The following is a 27,795-nucleotide window of genomic DNA, read 5'->3' as shown; positions in this document are numbered from 1 at the left end:
AGGCTGCCTAAAACCAATAATATATGAAGTCCACTAACTCATGAAGACCATGACTGTCGAAGGCTCAAACGGACGAAGGCGAAAGACTGACGAAGGTTGCTGACTGGTGAAGGTCAATACATGTCGAAGACTATGGAGAACCAATGATAAGTTGCACTGACATATAATGAAGACCAGTCTCCGCCTAAGACGGGCGGAGGTTGTTGGCTGTAGAATACCACTTACTGGAGAAGGCCATTTGTAGATGAATATTCACTGACTCATAGAGGATCACTGAGTTATCTGATAAGTGTTGAATATTCCATGAGAACCACTGACTGGCGGAGGTTATTGACTGATTCATATAACTGTTGGATAGATATTTGACGAAGGCTGAGTACTTAATGAGAACCGTTGGCTGATGAGGAGTACCGACTGATTTGTCTTGAGGAGGTGCAAACACGCATATAACAAATGAAATATATTCTAAGGGGGGTTAGCTTGGGAGGATAAGAGATACTTACAGCGCTGGTGACCTGCATGTTATTGGAAAAAAGATTTGACAACATTTGAAAGTTGTTTTAAGTTAGCCGGGTCGGGGCCAAGCGTGTATAGCCACTCAGGCCATGCTTTTGATGCAGCGAAGGCCACAACAAGTTTTTTGGTCACATTGGTGACAAGTTGTACATGAAGGTTGGTTTACAAAATTTGCCTCGAGAGGCAAAGGTTAGACCAAGAATGTGTAAAAATAAATGACAAGGGCAAAATTTGTTAGGATTATAAGCTGATGAAAAGTATTCTCTTATGCTATTTTGATACCTTTGGTGTGGTAGATCTCATATCGTGGACGGAGTTGTTCCGGAGTCGTGGCGAAGGGCGCAGCCTCCGCGTGGGCGGCAGGACGATCGCGAGGACCGTCAGCAGTCGATGCCGGTGGAGTGAGCATGGCTGGAGTTGACTTGCTCTGGAATTGCAGCAAAGGATGCAGCCTCCGCACTGGCACGGTGAGCGATAGGCCGGAGGACGGCCGCCATCTCTTGTTCGCAAGTCGCGGCGAAGGATGAACTATCCGTGCGTGCACGGTTTGTGTGGAGTCTAGGAGCAGGGGTTTGTGGTGGAGGCTTTCCTTTCTGCGTTTGTCTAGCCTTTGACTAATGCAGTGTCACGGACCTGGCCTCTGCATATTTTTCGAAAGATCACGGTACCTGTGCACGCATAGATCAAAAAATCTTGCAAGGTTCTTGTTAGCATGTGGGTATACCACCCCGGCGGCCGATGAAGTGAGCGACAGATCAGGGCCAGAGTTGTCCGGGGGTAACGGCGAAGGACTTAGAGCCTCCGCGTGGGCACGGTCAGCGCGGGGCCGCGTCGAAGGATGACAGCCACCATCCAAGCATCAGCCGGTGCCGGTGGAGTGAGCGGCGGAACGTGGCTGGATCGTAGTCGCCATGAAGGATGCAGCCTCCGCATGGGCACGGGCACGGTCGGCGCTAGGCTGACGTCGGAGGTCGGAGGCCCTGCATTTGCTCAACCAAAAGACTTGTGCACCTGACGGTTACTGTAGCTTCGAAGCTGACGCCAGAGCAATACTTGAGCTTTGGACGTTGCTTGTTGGAGCTTTTCCTAGGAAGCTTGCCTACAACAATTCTGCTGCTTTGCCATTATAGACAAAGGTTAGTGAATCATTGCATATTTTAATGCATCTAGGTGCAACATGACTGTAAGCGGAGTAGGTGTGTGCAGAGTAACGGTGAAACAATAATTACTTGGACGGCCAGATCTGGGTATGTATTCATGACTTATCTGAACTGCAGTAGGCTGAAGCCTTTGTGCGAGGGCTGTACACCACGAGGCTGTCGAAGGCTATCAGATAGAGACCGAAGACTTGGTGCGAAGGCTCGACATCCGGAGGTCTTTCGGGGATTTTTTAAGTTGGCGGCCGAACAGAGTTCCAACTCTCAACTCAGGGAAAAGTTTTCGATGGTTCCAACTCGTAACTCTCAAAATATTTCGTGCCGAGCACGGTGGGCGCCACTGTTGAAACATCGGTTTCTAACAAGGGTGAGAAGTGGGCGGAGGCCTTCGTCTTAGGTTGGGGTCTCCACCCGAGATGGGCGGAGGCCGGCCTCCGCCTAAGATGGGCGGAGGTCCCTGAACGCAGCGCACTCCTATCGGACAAAATCCTCTATCGGAGACTCCAGATAGAAGGTCGCTAAACGAGGGATTCAGTAGGCTATGGCAAAGTGGGAGTAAGAAAGGGGCGGAGGCCTTCGACTTTGGCCGAGGCTCCGGTCTCTAGCTTTGGCAGAGGCACTGCCCGAAAGAGAGAATGAGGATCAAATACAGACTCACAAGAACTAGGGTTTCATTAATTCATTCACCAGCCTCCCGCTCACAGTTACAAGTGTTCCCTATTTATAGGGCTCAACTACCACTTTACAGAGTTTACAACAGTGCCCCTCAACTGCTACGGTACATTCCAGGAATATTTCAGCCCTAGTGTCTAACCTCAGGGGTGTTCTCATCACAACGTCTCGCGATGTCTTCACCTTGGGCCTAAGCCGACGCCCACTAGAGGCCCATCAACTGACCTCACGTATGCCTTGCTGACTTGATCGTTCCTTGATGGGCCTCCGCCGTCTTGGGGAGAGCCTCCGCCGTCCTAGGGAGAAGCCTCCGCCGGCTAGGCCTCCGCCGGCCTAGGGAGAGCCTCCGCCGTCCTGGCCTCCGCCGTCCTAGGGAGAGCCTCCGCCGGCTAGGCCTCTGCTGTCTTGGGGAGGGCCTCCGTCGTCCAGGCCTCCGCCGTCTTGGGGAGAGCCTCCGCCATTATTCCTTCATCAGGCCTCTTCGAGGGGGAGTTGGCCCATACTCCGTATGGGCTCCCCCAACAGCACGCATGTCCAAGCCTTGAATACAGAGAAGCCTACAGTTATACTATCTGGGCATCTGGCTCCAGTGAGAATAGAATAGGTGGTGGCAAGGCAATGAGGCAATCAAAGCTGGGAGCACAGGCGGCAAGGCCGTGGTTGTTACTCCTCTGCCTCGCGCTCACGTGAGCTACCACCACCACTGAGACCGGTGGTTTCATCAGCATCGACTGTGGCTTCCCGGGGACGACGAGCTACGTTGACGACACCACCACGCTGTCGTACGCCCTAGACGCCGCATTCACCGACGACGCCGGCGACAACTACAACATCTCCGCTGTGCACGTCACGCCGGAGCTTGCGAGGATCTACCGCGACGTGCGCAGCTTCGTCGACGGCGCGCGTAACTGCTACACGCTCCGGTCCCTCATGGTGGGGCTCAAGTACGTCCTCCGCGCCAGCTTCATGTACAGCAACTACGACGGCCTCAACCGGCCGCCCGTCTTCGACCTCTACATAGGCGTCAACCTATGGAAGACGGTGAACGTGTCGGACCCGCCGGACGCCCAAGTCGTCACGGAGGCCATCGTTGTCGTGCCGGACGACTTCGTCCAGGTTTGCCTGGTGAACACCGGCTCCGGGACGCTGTTCATCTCCGGGCTGGAGCTGAGGCCTCTCAAGAGCTCCATCTACCCGCAAGTGAACCTGACACAGGGACTGGTCCTGGAAGGCAGGCGCAACTTTGGCCCGACTGATAGTACAGACATTGTTAGGTGAGCATATTACACAACTTCGGTCACTTCACCCGGAGATTTATATGCTAGAGTATTTATTATTAAGCAAGGGGCTTAATTCTTGCTACATCCTCTTCTTAAAGTATGTTGAGTTCCGAGGATAATAGGATTTTTTTCCGTGGTATGGAGTAGTTGTCATTAACCTCATAATCCATAGTGGAACACCTGCTAAGAATTGAGTCATCAAGGTTCTAGATCCACTAGAAGTATCATTCTATACTTCTAGGATTGGCGAGTTTCAAACCAAGCGTGAAGCTAGGCTTCCCAACAAAAACCCAATCAGGAAGGTCTCCTACACTGGACAGTCTAAGTACCGGCAAACACCAAGAGTATTAAATATTCGATCTTTACTTGTTCAAACTCCAAGCGAATAGCACAAAGATGCACATTAAGTTCACTCACAAACACTCCTCTTGACTTGAAATGTCCTCAAACCCTTCACTAAGCCTTTTAATATGTGTGTAACTATCTGTGCACAAAGAGCTAAAACCAGCCAAAGAACACAGACAAACTGGATATATAGAGCTCCATGGTGAGATCCTAGACGCTGAAAAAAAGCCTTGCTAAAAAATCATTATCGGATGATAATTGTGTCTCACTAAAGGACATCGAATCATCTGGGTGGCTCCGCTCTTCCAATTCTCCAAAAATCACTACCAAATATGCTTGGATATTCTACACCGGATGATAAGTCGTCACCACTAAGGTACACTAATGGATCATAAGATGCACACTAAAGAGCTATTGGACCCACGAAAGTGCAATAGAATCATACTGTGCACTCTAGTAACGAGCATGTCCAAATTGATAAAGGCCTACACAGTATCACCGGATTATCCACCTGTCCACACAAGATCCATTGATGTATCATCCAGTGGATGACACTGACTAACACATAGTATTGCAGCAGCAGATCCTGTAGCCTGGATTAACGGATCCGATGACCTTCTAACCTGAAATCTGGCTCTGTTTAAAGTTCGATCTCATCTAATTCAACTTCTTTGAAATCCTTGATTTCTTTATCTATTGGAGCCACTCATGATTGAACTTCCTAGGAGTTTCTCACATATGTGCATCAAAGTGTTCTTGACTCTAACTTTAATGAAGTTACTACTCTTAATAGAGTATGGCCAAAGATAACCAAAAGCCATAACGCTATTAAGCCTCAGTACTCCCAACACCAAGTGAAACTACCTTGCCCTTAGCCTTCACAAATAACCTTCATTGCCGAATCTAATCTATGGGAGCCACGATAACCATGTGGCCTCAATGTGACTAAACTTTTCTCATCAATCCTGTAAAACAAAGTTAGCCACATACCCTTGCGCTCATCAATCACTGAAACCCAAAATGGGGACCTCGATGCATTCAATCTCATTGTAGATGTTGTGACATGAGTAGAACCAATGAGTAGCTCATGCATACGGTCGTTCTTTTCATCTCACCAAGTAGCCAAGGTCGAGGTCAATGTGGTCAGGCCATGGAGGAAGGCATGGGTTCAAAGCATCAACAGAAACACACGAGTACACATAATCACTAGCTTCTATCCGACGATCGACATAGGACGATGAGCTGATCAAATGGTGAAGGTAGACGGGGTTGCTCACACATGCTAGCATTTAGCAGCCACATTGGAGACAATGTCCTAAGGTGGCAGCAATATGCACATAATCCAACCTGTAGCCAACGTAACGAGGACTAGAAGCATGGGTGGTGTCAGCCTTGATAGGCAATGACCATGAAGATAGCTTGACCACTAGTAGTGTTATTGCTTCCTAGGTGTCGGGTTCATAAACCCGGGGTCCTTCATGGACCGGCTTTCCAACAAAAGGATCGGCCCAGAAGACAACGTTGCGAACGACGTGCAACTCCTGAGCTGGCCCAAATACCTAGACGATAGGCTAGAAGGGCGATCCAATCTCCAACCAGAAGGCCTGGCCAAGGAGGAATGACACCCGCTTCCGACTCTAGCCCACCTCTCCGACCGAAGCGCTCGCTTCGGTCACTAGCCTGCCTCTGGACGACCTCTCTGACTGGAAGGCCTGGCCAAAACACCACTTCCGACTCCGACCTGCTTCTCCGACCGGGAATACACCGAACCCCTGCTTACAGCTCCTCTTCGACTGGCGCAATCAGAGCCGACTGGGACCAACCGACCGGGGACGCCCGCTCGGTAAGGACCAGGAAACGGACGGAGAAAGTAAGGTAGGGAACTCAAGTCAACCGCAATACCAAGGACCGTACCCTGTGCACCTGCTGGACAGTACCCTGCGACCTCCCTGGCATGATAGAACCCAAGCAGTGTTGTAGGCGCTGACTTTTTTTTCTATAGTGTTGTGGGCACCATCAACTCCTATACCAGACAAACACGGTAAGGCTCCCCCCACGTGCCTCTAGGCATCAATAGTGTTGTGGGCGCTGGCATTTACCGTGCCAGGTGAACATGGTAAAACCCCTTGTATGCCTCTAGGTATCAACAGTGAGGCAGGCACCGACATCTGTCATACCAGAAGACGACGACGCAACCCCCCATGTGCATCTGACATTAAACAGTATTGTGGGCGCATACCATCATCTAGTACCCTGCTAGCGTGGATAGCAAGACTTAGCTACATACGTACTCTATCCCTCTCACTTGTAAAGCCATCCCCTTCATCTATAAAAGGGGACGCGCTCTCTCCCAACAAGGAGATCGATCAGTTCACTTACGTTGATTCACCCTCTATAACTTTAGATACTCTAAAGTTATACCGAGCACACGTTCGAACACTTAGCACATAGCGGGGCTCCCATCACCCTCGGCCCTTCAGACCAGAGTCCGACCAGACCTCTTATACCCCCCATCTTTCCCCCTTCTGTTTGTAACCCACAACAAACTTCGAGCACCTAGGCTCAGAAATAAAGTCACTGACCGACTCAAACTGGACGTAGGGCACGTTGCCTGAACCAGTATAAACCCCGCGTCATTGAGTGCTAGGCCACCTCCAATCACAACGTACAACAAAACTACAAATATTTACGTGTTGGTCACTTTCTGCACCGACAGTTGGCGCCGTCCGTGGGGAAGACGCTGTACGTTTGACACTTTTGGTCATTGGATGGCCCACTTTTCCGCCACCTTCGCCATGGCGGGCTCAAGCGATACGACTCGCTTCGGCTCACTGGAGTTTTCCGCACTCCCACCTATTGGGATGTGGGTTCCACCTATCTTCAAGCCATCCTAGGCCTTCCTCTTCGGAAGCCTGGACTTCGTCGCCTACCGGCTCGGCATACTACACCTCCGCGAGGAGGCACTCGTTCCAGCGCCTGTCGAAGGGGCGCCCCCCGTTGGCTCTGGGACACCCAACGACTTCAACGACAAGGCGCCTACGCTTCATTCTGAGCAAACGCTCTGCTCAAACCCCGCTATGAGTAATGTACATGCTGTTATTTGTTCGCTATTCACTATCTTCCGTCGATTATCCAGAGGGACCCCATTGTCCCTGCCGCGACCGTCATGCGTCCTGGTTCCCCTATGGCCTCACGTCCCCCATGGATGCATACGCCCGGGGCCTCTGAAGGATGCCGGCGCCGCCCCCTCTCATGTTCGAATTCGTGGGGATGGCGAGCTATGCTCCCACCTATTTCCTTGACCTCATGGATGACGATGTTGAGAGTGATGGCTTCCGTATCGGTGACGTGACACCTAGCCACCGTCCGTCCTGGGAGTGCACTATGGCGGACGCTCTAGGACAGCCACCGGTGGTAGCGGAGTCCTTGCTAGACTCACACCCCTCTAGACCCTCATGCGGGGACCCTCGCGCTCACCTGAGAGCACGGCGAGGGGCTACGACAATGGTGGCAGAACTAGCCGCCACCTGCACCGACATGCTCGGCGCACCACACTGCACCCCGTGCGCTTAAACCGACAAGCGGTGCCCGTGGTCGTGCCCGCCAGGTCCAGTGCAACGTCATGGACTGAGGGGAATGATCCCCCATAGTTCACTCGGGCTGACCAGAACATCGCCACTACGGTAATGCTTCTGCGCGGCCTTCCCGAGCCAAACGACCCCCAGGAATAGACAATCCACCGAAACCTCCGGGTACTGGTGGAAACTGCCGCCGTTCAACAGGCAGAGAGCTTCGCATCACGACACCGACTCACGGCCTCTCTCCCCACCAGGGGAGTGGGGACGCACCCAATTAATCGCTCCACCCGCTCACCGCTACAGCCAGTCAAGCATGGCACAAGAGGCTGCATCTGTGCCCCGGTCTGACCAGGTGCCCGCTCCACACCGACCGCCTGTACGCGAACGGCTCAGGCTGAACCAAGACGCTCACAGCGTCATCAGCAACCGGCGTCGGTCCTGGCATGATGATGACATCCATCGAGAGACAGTGATGGTAGGCGACACAGACCCCAGCCGGACCATCACAAGGAGTGGTGAAACACACCCCAGGCGCGGTCACCAGCCGGACGATCAGAGTCCTAGCTTGGATGGCCTGGGACCACGGGCCTTTGGTCCGACGCATCCCGAGAGTGCCATTCCCGCAGCGTTTCAATGGAGGCCAGGGCAAAGGCAAGGCCAAGTGCAAGGATCAGGACGAGGGCCCCTCCACGCAGAGGGGCAAAAAGAACAAAAAAATCATCGCCGACCGGCCAACTCCGCGTTGGTCGCCACGGCTGATCACACGGATAAGCAGCCCCTAGCAAGGCCTTCCAGACCACTTCAACGAGCTCATGGAGAGCCCGTGCACCAACCACGCCTACCCCGTCAAACACCGCTACAAGGACTGTGAGCTCCTCAAGCGCCTTCTGTGATAGGCCGGCGGGCCGAAGGAAGGAAAAGGCAAAGAAGCAGCGGCCAAGAAAGGGGGCATAGCAGACAAGGATCTAGACGACTGAAGGTCCCTATATGGCGACCGAGGTGATCTGACCGGATGCCTACCGACTGAAGGACAACAACGGCAACGTTCTCACCAACACTTGGAACAGCGAACAACTACGTCGTTTCTCCCCCCTAAAAATTTAGTCTTACCAATGTTTACTTAACGTTTGGTCCTATAAAAGCGCCCCGACCCGAACACTTTCGCCCTGGGTCGCTAGGGGGCTCCACGGGGTGCACTACCACCTCTCTTTTTGTTTACTATCATATGGTAAAACTCCTTCCTACCCGAACAAAAGGGTAGTTCATTCCTTTAAATTACCTTATGTAGCTTTGCTTCAAAAATTCTGACCGATCGCACCCCGCCTCTACCTACGGTTGTGAGTAGCTGAGCCTCGCAGGCCACGCCCGGGCTCCAAAGGTTACAACCTATGGGACGAACGGGCAAGTGCGAAAAAGAAAGAATAAAAAATAAAATTATGCTAAGGTAAAACTAAGGAACGAATGGGACAAGCTTCCCCGAACGGAGTGATTCCATCACAAAAAATGAAACTGATTGTATTCATTGAGTACATGGGGGCTCCCCCACAAACTTAACTTTTTACATCTGCTAAACTACTTATACTTTACAAGCTATTGTGGCTGCCCGGCGGCATCTATTGTCGGTGCGACCAGCGAAGGCACGGGCTGCTCGCTCCCCGGCTGGACGACATTTGGCTCGGTTGAAGGTGGGGCGACGTCCACTTCTAACCCAGGCTCCATGCCATCCGCAGGCTGGGTGATGTCCTCCTAACGCATGCTTCCGGCCATGTCTGCATGATGAGCATCCATCACCTACTACGTGGGGACCTGCTCGGCCACCAACTTTGCGTGTGGCAGCAAGCTCTCCTTGAGCGATTGGATGCCCTCCGTGCTCAAGCCGTCGGCATACCCACTGCAGATGGTGGCAAAGTCCAGGTCTGGGTGGAACGTCGCCACCAAAGTCAACACCCCCGACGCTCCATAGAACAGCCCATCGGTGATGAGGGCCCAGACCTCATCCGGAACCTCCGCCAGCCGGATGGTGGGCGGGCTGGTACTTGGCGCCGACCCGAAGACCTCCGAGACGACAAGCTAGGCAACATTGCGGATCTGGTCAAGTTTCCCCTCGAGAGCACGTCACTCTTCAAGGGACTTGGCCAGCGCCTCCGTATTCTGGCCAAACATTGCCTTGGCCGTCTCCAGGTCCTGCTCCAATGACTCCACCTTTCCGCCCAGCTCTGGAAGAAGGGCGACAAGCTTAGAAGCAAGCTAAAGGAAGAAACAAACATGATGAAAAATAGAAAAGGTACGTACCAAGGTGGGAGTCCTCGAGGATGGAGAGTCCCTCTGCCTACCGGGTCACCTGCTCGCGTAGCCGAACGTTCGCCACCTCCGTCCCCATCACCCGACCCCGAAGCACGAGCACTTCCTGGTCAGCCTCCGACCAGGCCTTCCACTCCGACGCCAGGGCGCCCCGCTTTGTCTCCAAGGTCTCTAGGGTACCTCGGAGCGCCACCTTGGTGTCCGCCAGGGACTTCCATAGCATCGCCTCGATCTCCGCCTGGTGGGCCTTCGCCGCCTCAAGCCCCTGCTCGACGGGGATCGCCCGCTCCGCCACCTGGTCCTGGGACTCGCGGTGGGCGGACTCTAGCTGGCGCTCAAACTCGGCCATTCGGGCGTGCTCCATCCGGAGGAAATGGGACTTGTGGCACGACATCTCCTGCAGACCCTACAAAAACGAGAAGCAAGCATGCTGAGGCAACCAACGAGAGACCAAGGTGTCAAGGACAAGCGCAGGAAACTCACCTCCACGGCGTGGCGCATGTCGACCTTGACCAACCGCTGGATGGACTTAACCCGCTCCTAGGCATCCTCAAGTTTCACCGATAGCTTGGCAAGATCGGACTCCATGGCGAGTCCTCTCCCCAAGGATGTCCCAGAGCTAACACTCCTGCGAATCTCGAAGGATGAACCAAACCTTCGTTGGGTCCTTGGGGTAGGACCACACCAGGTCGGTCTCCTCCAACCCGCTGGAGGGCCCAGCCTTCGACCGGACCATCGCCAGCTCCCGCGACAGCACCGGTGGCTCCACCTCATCATCTACTTCATCGTTAGAGGGGATCTCCACCACCTTGGTTTCACGGGCCACCAACAGGGGTTCTGGCTCCATCCCAGCCGCATCTCCCCCTGGCACCTACAGTGCTAACCGAGGAGGTGAGCCATGTAGCCCTCTGCCTGGCAAGGCTAGGGAGCCTAGTCTCCCTCTCCTCTTCCACCATAGCCGGTGGAGGAGGGGCCGCAAGGGACACCTCCGACACGGCCTCCGACGTCACCACCGGGATCTCCCCGCCACCACCACCATGCTCTCCCCGCCACTCGCCATGGCGTGCTGCAAGGTGGGCCTCCAATCCTCCCACACGGGAGTTGGGGTGATGCTTAGCCCCATCAGCATCCGACCGCTATCGAAAAAGTACAGGCCAAGTCACACTCCAAAAAACTAACAGCAAGATCGAAAAGAAACAAAAAGGCAAACCGAGATGAAAGCGGTATGACTCTGAAACCCTGACCCGACGACGACTGGGCCCATAGGGCGAGGACCGCTCCCGGGCCACGACCTGTGTCCCCTCGCTTCAACCGGGGCAGTTGACCCAACTAGCTCCTGCTCAGCCTACGAGTCACCATGACCTTCGGCTCAGGGCACGCTGACTGGAGCAGCTGGCGGGGCGTCCTCCTGTTGCGGGTCGCACACTAGCGCCGGCCCCAAAAACGCGCGGGTACGAACCCGCTCCTCCGACCGCCGAGCTTGTCCCACAGCGTCCACAACAGGCGGGGACGAGGCCGGCGATGCCACCGAAGGGCGCGGTGACCGCGTCCGCTTCGCTTCCCATTCGCCGACGGCGTCCGCACTTGCAGCACGCTTCCTCGGCGCAAGAACATTGCCGCACCTCTCTGCCTCCTGCTCGCCGCCAGCGGACGTGGCCATAGGATCGCGACGCTCCACCGAGGTCGCAATGACCTCCCAGTTTTCCTCCTCCTCAGAGAAGATCATGTCATCCCCCACCTCTGTGGGGTCCTCTGACTCGAGCTCTTTCTCGACGTCGCTCCTATTTTCCCTGGCCCACACGCGCTGGGTAATCTCCTTCTCATGCTTCCATCGAGCCTCCTCGGCTTTCTTCTTCTTCCTGGCATCCTGCCGCCTCCTTCTGGGCGGCCTATCGAGCCGCGCCCTCCGGTCCCTTTGGAAGGTGCGTTCGGGACTTGTAAACTCCAAGTCCCTACGAAACAGGCGACTCAATCAAAAAAGCGGGAGAACAAAGGGGAAAAGAACACGGAGTAAAGAAAGGGGAGCATACTAGTTTGGACACCACTGAGGAGTTAAGAGGTCCGAGCTTTCCATCGATGTTCTCCTTGGGCCTCAGCTGCAGCACCCGGTCAAAGCAACTCCAGACCTCATCGTTTGGTAGCTCCTCCAGCAACGCACAGTCAGGGTCCATCGGTCCGCTGTACTTCCACATCGGCCGTGTCCTCTCCGCTAGTGGAGCAACCCGATGGTGCAAGAGGGTGTGGAACACCCTGCACCCCATCAAGGCCACGCCGCACAAGCTTCTGGAGCTCCGCCTCGATGCTCTCCACCTTATGCTTCTATCGACTGGCGGGGCCCCACGACCAGCTATCCAGCTTCTTTGGCCTCCTGCTAGTGAAAGGGGGGAACAACGCCCCCACCGGGTTCCTGATATAGAACCATTCCCCATGCCACCCCCAATTGGAATCATAGGCGATATACATGGGGTACGAGCCCCCCATGCTAGGATTCTTCTGCAGGGCAAAGCCCCCCACTGGCACGGTCTCGGGTGGATTCCCCACCAACAAAGTTCGCCCAGAGACCATCCACCGAAAGAAGTCCATGTGCGGCTCCATCACAAGGAAGGCCTCGCACATGGTGACAAATCCGGCGATATGTAGCACCCCAGTCGGATTGAGGTGTTGCAGCTCCAAACCCCACTCATTGAGGAGCCCACGCAGGAACTAGTGCGTGGGGGTATCCTAGCCCACGCTCGTGGAAGACAAGGAAGGAAACCACCTCGCCCGACCGAGGTTGCGGGAAATCCTCTCTCCCAGGAGCCCTCCAGTGCGCCACCTTCTTCGGCGGCAGAAACCCAGTTCTTGGTGAAGGCCTCCAACACCGACTCCCTCACAACGGATGACCTTCAGCCCGACATTTCGCTTCGGGTTCGTGAATGGATTTGTGAGTTTTCTCCTCTCCCTCGCTCTCTCCCTTTTCTCTCCTAGGAATCATCGTGGCACTCAGATGCTCTTGGCGAGAAGGAAGAAAGAGAAGAGATGGCAGATGAGGAATAGGCGAAGGAATGGGGCGAAAGCCCTCTCCCTTCTCCTACTTAAAGAAAAGGGCACAACAGTTGGGGAAGGCGTGACAATCGGAGAAAGGCGAAACGACGGGGGCGAAAAACCCTCTCCCTTCCCCATTTAATGTAGATGGGATACGATGGGACGCGCCTTGACTGATGAGACGCACCCTACCTGATAGAACGACACCTGGTCAGATGGGATGTGGCCTAGGTATGGCCCACCGCTACCACACACCGGGCACGAGAAACAAGGTGCCACTGTGCGTAGGTGGCCCTCTGTCTTCCCAGGTGGGACTTGGAAAGGCCCAAACGATAGGATCTCCGCCAGGAGAGACCAACGGGCTTCCTGAGTCGATTAGACGGCTCAGACGAACGCTGAGAGACAGGTAAGGAGCAGAGGGACGCCCCATGTGGGCCATGCCGATTCCTGTCATGAACGACAAGCACGGATCCCGGTCGGACATTTCCGATTGGAGCTCCTCAAACCCCATCACTTGAGTCATCAAGGTAACATTACCGACCCTAGCTCTTTCTTTATAATCATTCATGCATCCATACACGCATTCATTCCATACACCCGCGCCCCTGGATGATTCTACCCCAAATTGCCCGGGGGCTCGGGGGCTAAAGCATTGCGTATGCAGTCAAATACATCACAACGCTCCATGTTGCGTCACGAAGCGGCAGTTGCCTCATTCAACAAGAGCGATGACCAACCAGGGTTCGAAGGCCAGCCCATGAAGGGCTCGAGGCCGCCTCGCATCAAATAGAGCTAGGGGAGAAAACACAGATGAGCCTCATGCAGCCCTTACTCAGTCTACCCCGAAGCAGATAGGGTCATCTCAACCTTCTCGTTCGATCCTAAACCTCTACCAAACCCACAGAATCTCCATCGAGGGGAGGCTAGCGGGCCACTCGGGTCGGTCTCCGAAACGACCTAGGCATCTGCTGGGTTGCAGGTTAAGGAGCAGTGGAATATCACAAGAGGGCTATGCTGACCCCGTCACGAATGACGGACCCGGATTTCACTCGATCATACCCATTAGCGAGCTCACCAAGCGCATCACTCGAGCCCGAGCGATCGAGGCAAGCGACGTTAGCTCAGCCCCTCTAGTTGTGAGAAACCAAGGATGGGGTAACGCACAAAACTCAAACCGACCCCTACCAAGCCCAACAGGGCCCAGGGGCTCAAGACACTCAAAAACACCTTGGTTGCTCCTGGGTCCATGACTCCGACTCGCCCAAATCCCTCGGCGTGCCCGACGCCTAGATCCGCAAGTCCGTCTCGGTGCGCCCGACGCCAGGATCCACGAGCTTCGTCTCGTCCGATCCCTAAACTAACTGCCTCGGCTGCACGGGCTGCACCGACGCCAGGATCCGTGAGCACCGACTCGCCCGATCCCTAAACTAACTGCCTCGGCTGCGTGGGCTACACCGACGCCAGGATCCACGAGCTCCGTCTCGCCTGATCCCTAAACTAAACTGCCTCGGCTGCGTGGGCTACACCGACACCAGGATCAACAAGCTCTGCCTCGGCTACGAGCACGACACCTTGGTTGATGACTCTGTCTCGACTAAAATGCACACACACACACACGCCCGCTGACAAAACAAAACTTCCCCCGCTGGCAACACGAAAAAACCCCACACACGATTCCACCCGAATCGCCCGGGGGCTCGGGGGCTACGCGTGGGTGCGCTTGCGCGCACCCGCCGTCAAGACAAAAATCCCCCAGACGATTCTACCCGAATCGCCCGAGGGCTCGGGGGCTCCTGTTGGGTTCATAAACCCGGGGTCCCTCATAGACCGACTTTCCAACAAAAGGCTCGGCCCAGAAGACAACATTGCGAACGATGCACAACTCCTGGGCCGGCCCAAATACCTAGACGATAGGCCAGAAGGGCGATCCAATCTCTGACCGGAAGGCCAGGCCAAGGAGGAACGGCGCTCGCTTTCGACTCCGGCCCACCTCTCCAACCGGAGTGCTCGCTTCGGTCTCCAGCCCGCCTCCGGACGGCCTCTCCGACCGAAAGGCCTAGCCAAAACACCACTTTCGACTCTGACCCGCTTCTCCGACCGGGAATGCGCCGAACCCCCTGCTTACAGCTCCTCTCCGACTGGCGCAATTAGAGCCGACTGGGACCAACCGACCGGGGACGCCCGCTCGGTAAGGACCAGGAAACGGATGGAGGAAGTAAGGCAGGGCACTCAAGTCAACCGCAATACCAAGGACCATACCCTGCGCACCTGCAGGACAGTACCATGTGACCTCCCTGGCATGATAGAACCCAAGCAGTGTTGTAGGCGCCGACTTTTCTCCTACAGTGTTGTGGGCGCCGGCATTTACCGTGCCAGGCGAACATGGTAAAACCCCTTGCATGCCTCTAGGTATCAACAGTGAGGCAGACACCAACATCTGCCATACCAGAAGAAGACGACGCAACCTCCCACGTGCATCTGACATTAAACAGTATTGTGGGCACCTACCATCATCTGGTACCCGCCGGCGTGGGTAGCAAGACTTAGCAGCATACGTACTCTCTCCCTCTCACTTGTAAAGCCATCCCCTTCATCTATAAAAAAGGATGCGCTCTCTCCCAACAAGGAGATCGATCAGTTCACTTACGTTGATTCACCCTCTGTAACTTTAGACACTCTAAAGTTATACCGAGCACACGTTCGAACACTTAGCACATAGCGGGGCTCCCGTCACTCTCGGCCCTTCAGACCAGAGTTTGACCGGACCTCTTGTACCCCCCATCTTTCTCCCTTCTGTTTGTAACCCCACAGCAAACTTCAAGCACCTGGGCTCAGGAATAAAGTCACCGACCGACTCAAACTGGACGTAGGGCACGTTGCCTGAACCAGTACAAACCCTGTGTCATTAAGTGCTAGGCTACCTCCGATCACAACGTACAACAAAACTATAAATATTTACGTGTTGGTCACTTTCTGCACCGACACTAGGAGATTATGCAATGACAACCTCATTCATGGGAGAGTTGACGATTGAACATCAAGGAGTCGATAGATAGGGTAACACAACCTCGATCTTCGAACAAAAAATAATAACAATATCATCTCCTTGGAGAACCACAACACAACCAAGCATGACACATCCTAGCTGGTGATGGCACCCTCGATGTGTAGCGCCCATGGCGACAGTCACGGTGCCACGCATCAGGGTGCAAGATGATCACTTGTTCAATAGTGCTCATGGTTGACGGGCCTAACAACGTGGATTGGAAGATGCCTTAAGATACCTCCCCATGCTGCTTGATGATGATACATAGGGAGGATCATCTAGATTGGTCCCAACAAAACTATAGGATGCTGCCCTCGATAGAGAATAATCTAGCTGAGACCATATAATCTAGCTAAGACCCTCCTTAGGGGGTGGGGGGAGGGGAGTAGCAGCAACAACGGAAGTCTCAGCTATGGAATAAAACCCTAAACTCGTGATACCATGAAAGCATAGTAGATTGATTGGATATATGCGTGGGGTTAGATTGATCGAGGCTCTCAGACGCTATATATAGAGTTTAGAGACTAAGAGTTAATTAGAGCTCACTGGATACATTTTTTCCACAATGAAAAAAAGTTTTGGCCTCTACAACTGCACACCCCAAATATGTATATTTTCCTCACCGGATACATATAGCAATATCTAACTACAATCATATAAACTACCAAATCTATTCATTCAGTGACTCATTGCAGAAGCGTATTTCGGTAGGAACTTGTTCTAGTTAAGCTCAGAGCAAAAGCTAGATACCAACCACTGTTTAATTCATGGCTAGAAGCCCTTGTGTAATTGCGTTAATTTTTTGGTTTCCTTTTTTGTTTCTTAATTGTATCCAGTGGAACAACTGTCTTTTAATTTCAATAAAAATCCAGTAGGGGGAACCCCACCTGTTTCATTAAAAAAAACACCGGCCAAACCCGACCGATCCCATACCTTGCTGTGGGGAAATGTTGATACTGAACAGGTTAAAAAAACTCGGCTGAGTCTGAGCCTTTCCTTGTGGCTCAAAGTCGCTTTAGAAAAAGCCATCCATCAATTTAAATTGACCAATTGTTGTCCGTGAAAACAATTGAATGGTCAGGTACCCTGACGATCCATACGACAGAGTATGGATACCTATAATTGACGCCACCGACTGGACCGTGATATCCACGACGGAAACGGTGCAGAACGAATACAATGGCCTCTTCGAGGCGCCGTCTAAGGTGATGCAGACGGCGATCACACCGCGTGACGCTGCCAACAGCATCAACTACCACTGGGACTCTAAGCCGCAGTCCAAGGGCCCGTCGCTTGGGTACATACCGGTCTTCCACTTCGCCGATGTGCTGCAGGGCGGCGGCGTTCGCCAGTTCAACATCAACATCAACAACGACAAGCCGTGGTTTCATGATTACACGCCAAAGCACCTCTACAGTGGCTACGTCTATGGTACCAGCCCTTATAGCGACCAGACCCGGTATAACGTCTCCATCGTCAAGACAGCCACCTCAACGCTGCCGCCTATCATCAACGCCGCCGAGGTTTTCACCGTCATCTCCACCACCGACGTTGGCACGGACTCGGAGGACGGTATGTGCCATTCGTGCATGAGTCCATATATATAGACGCACTGACACTTACCATACCGGATGAACTGAAACTCAACTTGAGTACAATACGATCAACAGTCTCTGCTATGATGGCCATCAAGGCGAAGTATCAGGTGAAGAAAAACTGGATGGGAGACCCGTGCGTTGCGGAGACTTTTAGGTGGGATGGTCTGACGTGCAGCTATGCCATTTCCAGTCCTCCAAAAATTACTGGCGTGTAAGTGGTTCTGTCACATGTCATCTACGCAGAACACTACTTTGCTTTTACTGCGCATGGGTAATAGTAGCTGTCGATCGTGTTTAAACCGCGTCCAATCTTATAATTTTGCAGAAACATGTCGTTCAGTGGTCTGAACGGTGACATATCATCTGCTTTCGCAAATCTCAAGGACGTCCAATCCTTGTACGTGTGGAGTTCTAGTTCTTGATCTGCTAATTTCAACCTCGTAGTCATAATAATATCTGATACATATCTTTGCAGGGATTTGTCGCACAACAACCTGACGGGCTCAATTCCTAGCGCCCTGTCACAATTACCGTCACTGACAACTCTGTAAGTCTGCTAACTCGACAAATTCTGCACGTTCCAACTTCATTAGTTTCCTGAGATTTTAATTTCTTTTATGAACCAATATATGCATTCATCAGCATCACGTTGGCTCACATAAATGTTACACCTTTCAGAGATTTGACGGGGAATCAGCTCAGCGGATCAATCCCCCCTGGACTTCTCAAAAAAATCCAAGACGGCTCCTTAAATCTAATGTCCATTCACGGATCCTCTTTAATTTTGTTCTAGCAGACATGCATGATACCGCCTTAATTTCCTGGCTGACAGCATCTTGACTTTCTCTCATCTGTGTGTAGTTATGCCGATAATCCAAACCTTTGCACCAACGGGGATTCATGTCAGACGGAGAAAGGAAAGAGCAAGGTAGCCATCTACGTCGCTGTTCCTATGGCTCTGGTTGTGGTGGCACTGACAGTACTGCTATGTTGTTTGCTGCTGCGGCGAAATAAGCGAGGTAAGTTTATAAAACATCGACTGACCGCGCTCTAGCTAGCCATGTCCTCTTTGCCATCGGCCATCCTGAACGAGCTAGGACCACGGATCTGCCGGTGCATTCAGGGTCAGTGGACGTCTCTGTGAAGCCCCGGGACAAGACTTCGACGAGCCTTGCTCTAATTGTTGCAGGCGACGAACACAGACGCAGCTCGCTGCGGCTTGAGAACCGCCGGTTCACATACGAGGACCTAGAGATGATCACCAACAACTTCCAGCGTGTAATTGGCCGGGGCGGCTTTGGATACGTCTACGAGGGCTTCTTGGAGGATGGCACTCAGGTGGCGGTCAAGATGAGGTCTCAGTCGTCCAATCAGGGTGCCAAGGAGTTCCTCACGGAGGTAGCCGGCCATCTCTTTCAGACGCATGCATGCAATTCGTATTTCCAGAGACATGTTCAATTCATCCGGGAATTTCTGGCTCCTTGGAAATTGACTAGTCGTCATCATCTCTGGCCACCTCTCCAGGCACAGATCTTGACACGGATCCATCACAAGAATCTCGTGTCCATGATCGGTTACTGCAAAGATGGGGTGTACATGGCGCTCGTCTACGAGTACATGTCAGAAGGATCCCTGCAAGAGCACATTGCAGGTACGTAGCATATTGTTTAGCAGTTTAGAACTTCCTTCGGTTTGCACAGTGAGAGGATCAACTTCTCTCCTTCCTTCCTAGTCTGGGACCTGGAAAACATTATGACCAATGACCTCGAGGGAAGGCTCCCTTTCCCCCCAGCACCTTTGTTGATCTGAATTTCGCATGCTATCATTCTTCTGTCTGTAGGAAAACACTTAACTTGGGGGCAGAGACTTCGAATAGCACTGGAATCAGCGCAGGGTACACAATTCTATAAATTTCATGTACAATAAGTCATATTTGTTGTTAAAAGTTTGATTATTTGTGCTAGAAGTGTGAGTGATGACATGTAATGTAGGGCTAGAGTATCTGCACAAGGGCTGCAACCCGCCTCTCATTCACAGGGACGTGAAGACAACCAACATCCTACTGAATGCGAAACTGGAGGCCAAGGTTGCTGATTTTGGCTTATCAAAGGCTTTGGATCGTGACACCTACACTCATGCGTCCACAAACAGACTTGTTGGCACACCAGGATACGTCGATCCAGAGTACGTCCATGCCTCCATGATCATGAAATTATGCTTCTTTTATCCATCAGTAACTCCGAAGTTTAGGGGTGGAAATGGAACAGACACTGATAGAAAATATATTTTTTGCCAGATACAAATACAAATTTGAATATTATTGAATACAAATAGAAAACGGGTAGTTTAAATTCGAACCCGTATTCAAATATCTACATAATTTAGTTGATATCGACTATCTATTTGTTTTATCGATAGTTTTGGGAAAAAAATATTATTGTGCAAGTAGAGATTAAAGTGAATAACATACCATCAGATTTATCTCAAAAAAAAATGCCATAAGATTCAAATCTATAAATTAAAGTGTAAAAAAGAAATGCATCCAAGAAATAAAATAATTTACAACAACATATATGCAAGGAATATTGAGTTTAATATCATTAGTCATAGAGATGACCTAATGGATAACCATTAATAATATTGAAGCTAATATTATCGGTCATAAAGATACTTTTAAAATATTTCATTCACTAAGTTCTTATTCATCATGGATACGGATAACTGTTGGATATTCTATGTTTTTTTTCCGAAAGATCCGTCACTGGCTTTCATTGATAAGGGAAGAGCATAATATTTACAAGGTTTGGCACAAGGATCGCCCATTTTGCATGGTTTTCACATCCTAGTGAGTGTCATGCCACCCCTACGTTTTACAGTTGTATCTTACATAGGATTTATAGCATCTACAAGAGGCTGCTCCAGTGGAGGCAGCACTCCTTCTAGTCCTCTATTTCCGGCCCGTATCCATGTCCTTGCTTCCTCCTGTATAGCTCTGAAGACGTGCTCCGGCGTTCTCGAGGATCTGTGAAAAACCCGATTGTTCCTCTCCCTTCATAGCTCCCAGGTTGTCAGCATGATCATCGAGCGTACCCCGTCTCTTGCATCTCTTGTCCCATTGTTGCCCATGTCAGCGTACCATTGCCCAAGATCTTCCATCGGTGTCCAGTGTGTCGGCCTTAGAGCAGCCGCTGAGATCCAGGAGCCCACCTTGTCCCAGACATTCCTCGAGTAGCCGCATTCCTGAAAAAGATGTGAGACCGTTTCCAGGTTCCTTACACAGAGTTGACAAAAGTAGTCATTTGGCCATTGCCTAAGCATTAGCCTTGCAGCTATCCAAATGCGGTTCTGCAGCATCAGCCAAGTGAAGAAGCGGCATTTTGGCGGCGCCTTTGTTTTCCATGTGATTTCAGCTGTCATGGATGAGGCCATTCCACGGAATTGTATTCTATATGCCGATCTTGCAGTGTATTGGCCATCCGCTGTGTGGAGCCAGGTGATCCTATCCTCATCTGTCGGCTGGACAATGATTCCTTGTAAGCAAGTCCACAGTGATATAAATTCCTCAACCACCCGCTCTGTCATGCTATAGTCGACATCTCTGATCAACTTATCATCATCCAGGGCATCACAAACTGTTCTGTTATTCCTCTTGCTATGTCTGAACAAGGCCAGGTATAAGGTTGCAAGTGCTTGACCATCTAACCAGCGAGAGAACTAGAACTTAACCTTGTTCCCATTTCCTAAGACCACACTTGTAGCAGCATTGAAGAGTGCAATGTCACTATTGTCAACCGGTAGCTCCATTCCTTTTCAGGGTCTGGCTGTGTCATCCCATGAGAACCAGAGCCACTGAAGCCGCAGTGCACGATTGAACTTCTCAAGTTCGATGATGCCTAGGCCACCGTTGCCTGTTGGAGTACATATTTTGTTCCATGCAACCTTGCATTTCCCTCCAGTAAGCTCCTTGTCGCCAGCCCACAAGAAGCTTCTACGTAGTTTGTCCAGTTCTTTCAAGAAGTTTTTGGGTACCTTCACAACCGTCAGCAGGTATACTGGGAGGGAGCTAAGCACAGAGCGCACCAACTCCCTGCGGCCAGCAACATTCAGCAGGCGCCCTTGCCAGCCAGCCACCCTCCCTTTAGCTCTATCTTGGATGTACTGCAGGTGCACCATTCTTAACCTTCCAAGCGTGAGAGGTAGTCCTAAGTATTGCATTGGAAGAATCTTGTACCATAGCTCTCTCCCAATCAGGACACAAACACATGGCTACTCCCTTGACGGACTGACCCGATAAAAGGTAGGACATGATCCCTGCCGACACCGCTCTACAATGCCCCCTTACACATAACACTCTACTGATTAACATAACACAGTCTTGCCTTGCCTAGGCTCTAGTGCATACCCCTTCAGGCTCCACCATCCTCCATGGCCTCAGCTCCCTCAACTGCCGCCAACTATGCTACTGCGGTAATCACCGGCCCGCTGTCCAGCGAAGTAAGCTTCCGCACTGCTGCAATCTATTGTGGGGATAGCGGTGCGGCAAAGCGCTTGGCAAAGGCTGCCAACGCCTAATCCCCAATCGGCTCATTTGGCCCCACTGTCTCGAATGCCTTGATCAGTCTGTGAGTTGCACGCTTGTGCACCGACATAGAGCAGCCTTTTGCCAGCTGCCTGGTGCTCCTCCTCAGGCCCCCACTGCAGTCTTCAGCACCTTCGTCTGGTCAGCAGCCTTGCTCTTCTGCTTTGGTGCAGCCGGCATCTCTAGGACAGGCTGCTGGCAAGGGACAAACATGCTCTCGACAATGGCATTCCTACGGTCCTCCAGTATGAGCTCCGCAGCCTGCTCGGTGATGCCAGTGGTGATCACCTAGCCCTCAATCTCTTGCTGCACCCCAGCCCCCAGGTCTGAAGTGGATCACATTGCCATATCCTAGGGCAGCCGCCTTGTTCAGCTCCTTAAGCTTGTCCCAGTTGGCTTTGGAGTTGGCCACATACACCGGAGATCGCTGCTCCTCCAGCAATGGGCTTCTAGGCAGGGAGAAAGACAGCGACCTGGTCATCGCATCCTCACACACCACCAACGCCTCCCCGATCATCGGGTCGTAGTCACCAAGGGGGTGGGTGAGGGCAGACCAGATGTCACCAATGCACGTCTCCTTGTAGAAGTCCAGCATTGGGTCTGGGTGCCTTGGTGGTGGGGGGGGGCGCTCCTACCGCCCTGGGAAGTGTCCCCATGAGCAGGGCAGAGCCGAGGTCCCCTTGCCGAAGTCCATCTCCGCATCAGCCACCATGGCCACCTCCCCATACTGAGACTTGGCCATAGGGGAGCGTGATCTGTGGTGCTCCCAATCGGCATCGTCTCGCCATAGCGGATCACGCATGCGCGGGGAGTTGTGTCTGTCACGCACCAGTTGCCTGCCATGACCGCCTCCTTCTAATGCCTCATCGCCCACATCAGCAATCCATTGCCTGGCCAGTGGTGGGGAGCGGGTGCGCTGTCTACTACCATCCCCATTGCTGGTGGAGTCTCCAGCATGGCACAGCAGGTTGAGTGCCTGCCTGCCCCGGTCAAGGAAGCCCCAAGGGTGGCACCGTTGGCCATCACCATCTCCGTTGTCGCCATCATGTCCTCTGGCAGGTGCGCCCCTAGGAGGTGGGCGGCAAGCATCTGCCCTTGGCCTCATGCGGAGGCCGTCTAGCATGCCAGGAGTCCAGTCATCAAAGTTGTAGATCCTGGGGTACTCATCCGACTCAGAAGAGACAGAGGAGGGAGCCCCACTCTGCCTCGAGCTAGGGGTACGGGTCCTAGGGGGGCTCCAGTCTTCTACCAAGTTGAGGTGGATGAGCAGGTTGTGGCTCATGCCACGCGGAGGTGGAGCCACTTCCCTAGGCCACGCCCCCTGTCTCGGCCACCGGTGGCGCCTGGCCCGCATCGTGCTCGAAGAAAGTCACCGTCTTGGCGCGCGGCAGCAGGTCTGGGAACCACATCCAGGCCCAACAGTATAGCGTGTCCGAATCCTGCTGGCGGAACGTGGCACGGTCAATCTTGTCGAAGAGGCAGACCTCGCCCAGCATCTCCCCGAGTGCCGCGAGGTTCCAGGCGTGCCTAGGCAGGCTCTCGATGGCCATCCTGACGTGGTACCGCCAGGTGACCTCCCCGCCATGAGCATGCTCATGCCACGGAATGATACTGAAGAGAACGCCCTTCACCCGCACAACACCAACCTGGAGTGCCAGGGTCCTCTGGTGAGCCTCCTCGAAAACGATCATGAAGTCCTCCGGGCGGTGGCGCGTCGTGCGCATCTCGTTCGGCGGCATGCGAACGCAGCCGGCCACGACTTTGCTCACGTCACCAATGTTGATGTCGACATGTGGCAGCCTGGCCTTCACCACCAGGAGCACAGCTTTGGTGCGGAGCCTGGTGGCCTCCGCCGTCATGTCCAGCAAAGTAATCACTGCCGCACTGCCCGAAGCAGGGCGGTTCTCTGGCATCCCCGGGTACCAGGCATCAGCTCCTCCTTCGCCGGGGTTGGTGGCTCCTTGACAATTTCCTGTTCGCGCCCCCTCACCTCCTCCGGCTCGCTTTCCCCCTGCGTCAGCGGAGGGAAGACCAGACGGCTCTGGATGCTAGGCGCTACTTGCTCAGGGAAGAGAAGGCGGGGATGGATGGAGGATCTAGGGGCCTTTAGTCTGGATTGGATCAGGGGGCAATGGAAACCCGCCTGCTTTGCAGGGCAGTGACGGGCAAGGTGGCCGCTGCGGCAACAAGCCAGACAGCGGAGAGGGTCTCGACAATATGCAAGTCTATGGTCTTGTCCAAGGCATCGGAAGCACCTGCCGGCGAAGGAGGTTTTATAGCCCGCCGGCGGGCCGGACTTCCCCGCCACGAGCAGCGGCCTCCATTGGGGCTTCACTCTGCTATGCAGTCGGCTCTGTTGGGCATTAACCCGAGCAGGTGATGCGTGCGAGCGCACAGCGTCGCAGTAACTCCGTTTCCCCCTCGGCGCACCCCGAATTGGATCGTTCGACGCCTCGGGACGGTAAAGCTCAGACGCAGCAACACAATTTTGTGAAAGTTTCTCGATTACCTCGCACTTGCCGTGGCCATCCATGCGCGCCTCCGTCGCCGGTGCAGCAGCAGAGGGGTTAATGTGCCTGGCATCGCCGCAGCGCGTTGCGTCGCCTACGGTGTCCAACCAGGCTCCCTTCGCGCGCGCCAGCTGTGCCCTCCGGTCCGAGGCACGCATCGATGTTGATGCCGGCTGAGGGCCATTGATGATGTGGTCCGCAGCGTCGCACACCGCGCCAGCAGAGTTCAGGGCAGGGCCATGAAGATTGCTAGATTCAGTGCACTCTCCACCCCCTCCCGATCCACCAGCAGCCATAGCCTGCCGGCTATTGAGGTAGCCTTGCCGCATGGATGATTCCGGCGCCTCCAGGTAGGCCGGATGGGCTGCTTGAAGAGTGCCAATGGGGACTAGATGGTTAGCCACAGCAGTGCCACCGGCGCCGGCCAAGTCGAGGTGGGCGGCGGTAGTAACTGCGCCTGCACCCCCTGCATCTCCTCTTAGCCCTTCTGTATCGACGCGTAGCTCTCCAGCAACCGAGATTTGCCACGCGCCCGTCTGTACAGCTTCTGAGCCCGCCGGATCTGGATCTTGGACCTTGCCCGTCGACAACTGGCCAAAGACGCCATCCTCGTCTTCAATGGATCCCCAGTCGAGGAGCTCCGGACCTGCATCTTCTCCCGTACCTTCCCCTGCTGGCAGCTTCTTGGGAGCCAGCGGGATGGGGCCTTCCTCCTCCGGTCTGCGGTCGTGGCCGCCAGCGGCGTGGGCGCCCGCTGGTCGGAGCGCGTCTCCCTCAGGCACCCTCATCTCTTGCAGTCGGTGACAGTAGAAGATTGGTGGATGCTGCAGAGAAGCTCACCGGGTGGTTCAGGGAGGTGGCGAGGCAGTACGCGGCACCAGATCGAATTGCTAGCTGCAGAAGGGTGTCGGAGTTTCCAGAGCTAGTAGCTCCATGGCGCGGCGGTGGGGCTTGATGCGGAGTTCTGAAGAATCACGGACGGCGGCGACAATGCCCGTGTAGTATAGTTGGGGAACAAAGGCCCCGGCCGACCCGAGATCCGTCGAAACTCATGTTTTTTTTTCAAATACAGATGTACACTTGGACAGAGAAAAATAATAAAAACAGATTTAGATACATCCATATCCATTATATTCAAAAGGGCTAGGCCAGCAATAGGGTTTGCTTTTATGAACGACGAGACTAGTATAGTACAATTGACACCACATGGATGGACGTGCAGGTACCAGGCAACAATGCAGCCAACCACTAAGAGCGATGTGTACAGTTTCGGCGTGGTGCTGCTAGAACTGGTTACAGGGAGGCTTCCTATCTTGCACAGCCCTCAGCCCACCAGCGTCATCCAGTGGACACGGCAGCACCTGGCACGCGGCGACATCGAGGGCGTGGTGGACGCGTCCATGGGAGGCGACCATGATGTCAACAGCGTGTGGAAAGCCACGGAGATCGCGCTCCAGTGCACCGAGCAGGCGTCGGCGCAGCGCCCCACCATGACCGACGTGGTGGCGCAGCTCCTGGAGTGCCTCGACCTCGAGAAGGGGCGCACCGGGGGCGACGCCAACAAAAGCTTCTTCTCCAACGGAGACAGCGGCGACACGACCTTGGGTTACAATGCGCACGTTGCTAACCAATCCACTGACATGAGCCACAGCAGTGCATTGGCTACAGGTCCTGACACGAGGTAAAGACTAGTTGCCTGTTTCACCAAGGCACATGGAAATGTTCAGGCATTTTTTATGAAGAACTTTTCAGTCCAATGTATTATGAAATAAGAAAATCCCTGCAACCACACACACACATATATATATATATATATATATATATATAGACACACACACACACCAAGCTGGTACATGTATAGCCATTACATATGAAATGGACCAAAAAGAAAAGAAACGAGGAAGACCAATTGATATATGCACGAAACGCATATGCCAAAGCATGCGGAAATGTTCAGACGGTTGGAGTGTCTTCAATTTACAATTTTTCATTGTAAGACCATGTAATCGATGTATTTGTCTTGGATTTGCTTTTCACGGTGAGACACTTCCCCTTTTGTTCTTTAGTGATAAGTATCCTGTTGTTCGCTGGATCTAGATCTCTTTGTTGGAATTAGCTGATCCAAATGGTTTTTGGCAAAATCCATGAAACCAGGGGAGGAGCTTTCAAATGTCAAGGTACAGTGCTCACCGTACCGTTCCTAGCAACTCCCTTTTTGTTATCATGAAAGCTTCCATATATAAATGGCCTATTTGACAGAGTTCTAACTTTGAAAGCAGTTCTAGAGCATCAGCTCCACCATAGAGCAGTTGTACGGTGGAGTTGGGATTTCATTAATGTGTTTGGTAGAGCTCAAGCTCCAACGTTTCTCACCCTATCTCACTGCCACCCTGGGCCCGTGCGTCGATCTCTTCATTCCCTTCCACCAGTTTGGAGCATAGCGGGAGGGGCTAGGCCAGACGCGCCCGCGCCAATGACGGTGAGGCAGAGGCTAGGCAGCATCTGGGGACGTCAGGGCGGGGAGGGAGGGCAGCAGCCTCATGGTGGTGGAGCTGGGCTCGCACAGCGGCATGTCATTCCCGCACCGGGGCTATCTGCTCAGCTTACGAGTGTTTTGAAGCTCAGCAATCTGGTTGTTGAAGCCGCATAAAAACGCATGAAAAAATAAAAATGAAGCAAATAAAAAACACACGTGTTCCGGTCAGAGCTAGCACTCGAAAACAGTTGGGACCAAAGCTCATTCTGAAAGCACGTGCATGTTTGCTGGGAGAGGTAAAAACAAAGAAACTAGTCTCGCTAGGCCTTGTGACACATGGTGGGGTACACATCATAAAACATCGACACATCTTATGCTCATGTGGGGTTTTATACTTGAGGTGTTACTGTGTTAGAGAATATTAGTAGAGATAGAACAGGTGGGGAAAATAAAACTACAACATCTGGATTGATACAAAGAATGGAGTCATTTGAATTTGTGTTCATATTATCAATGTTGGACCAGTGGTGCTTTGTCTTGGATACATCATCTGTGTTTGTGGGGAGTGTGCGCGACATCAATGGTCACGCACGTCGTAGCTCTGTTCAAGAGTCTGTATTGCAAGAGCGTCTCCCCTTTGCGTAGTTCCTGCACGAGTTCTTGGGTCTTTTAGTTGGGTGCGGTAATCCTTGGATTCCCGCTTGCTTTATACT

At 53.1% G+C, this 27,795-nt stretch overlaps 1 pseudogene; it reads left to right on the top strand.

Moving 5' to 3' along the window:
- Positions 1 to 2,963: 2,963 nt before the first annotated feature.
- Positions 2,964 to 26,399, top strand: LOC136517414 (putative leucine-rich repeat receptor-like protein kinase At2g19210; annotated as a pseudogene).
- The last annotated feature ends 1,396 nt before the right edge of the window (positions 26,400 to 27,795 follow it).

The sequence above is a fragment of the Miscanthus floridulus genome, chromosome 17 (assembly GCF_019320115.1).
Source record: "Miscanthus floridulus cultivar M001 chromosome 17, ASM1932011v1, whole genome shotgun sequence".
NCBI lineage: Eukaryota > Viridiplantae > Streptophyta > Magnoliopsida > Poales > Poaceae > Miscanthus > Miscanthus floridulus.
This window is presented reverse-complemented; position numbering and strand designations above follow the sequence as displayed.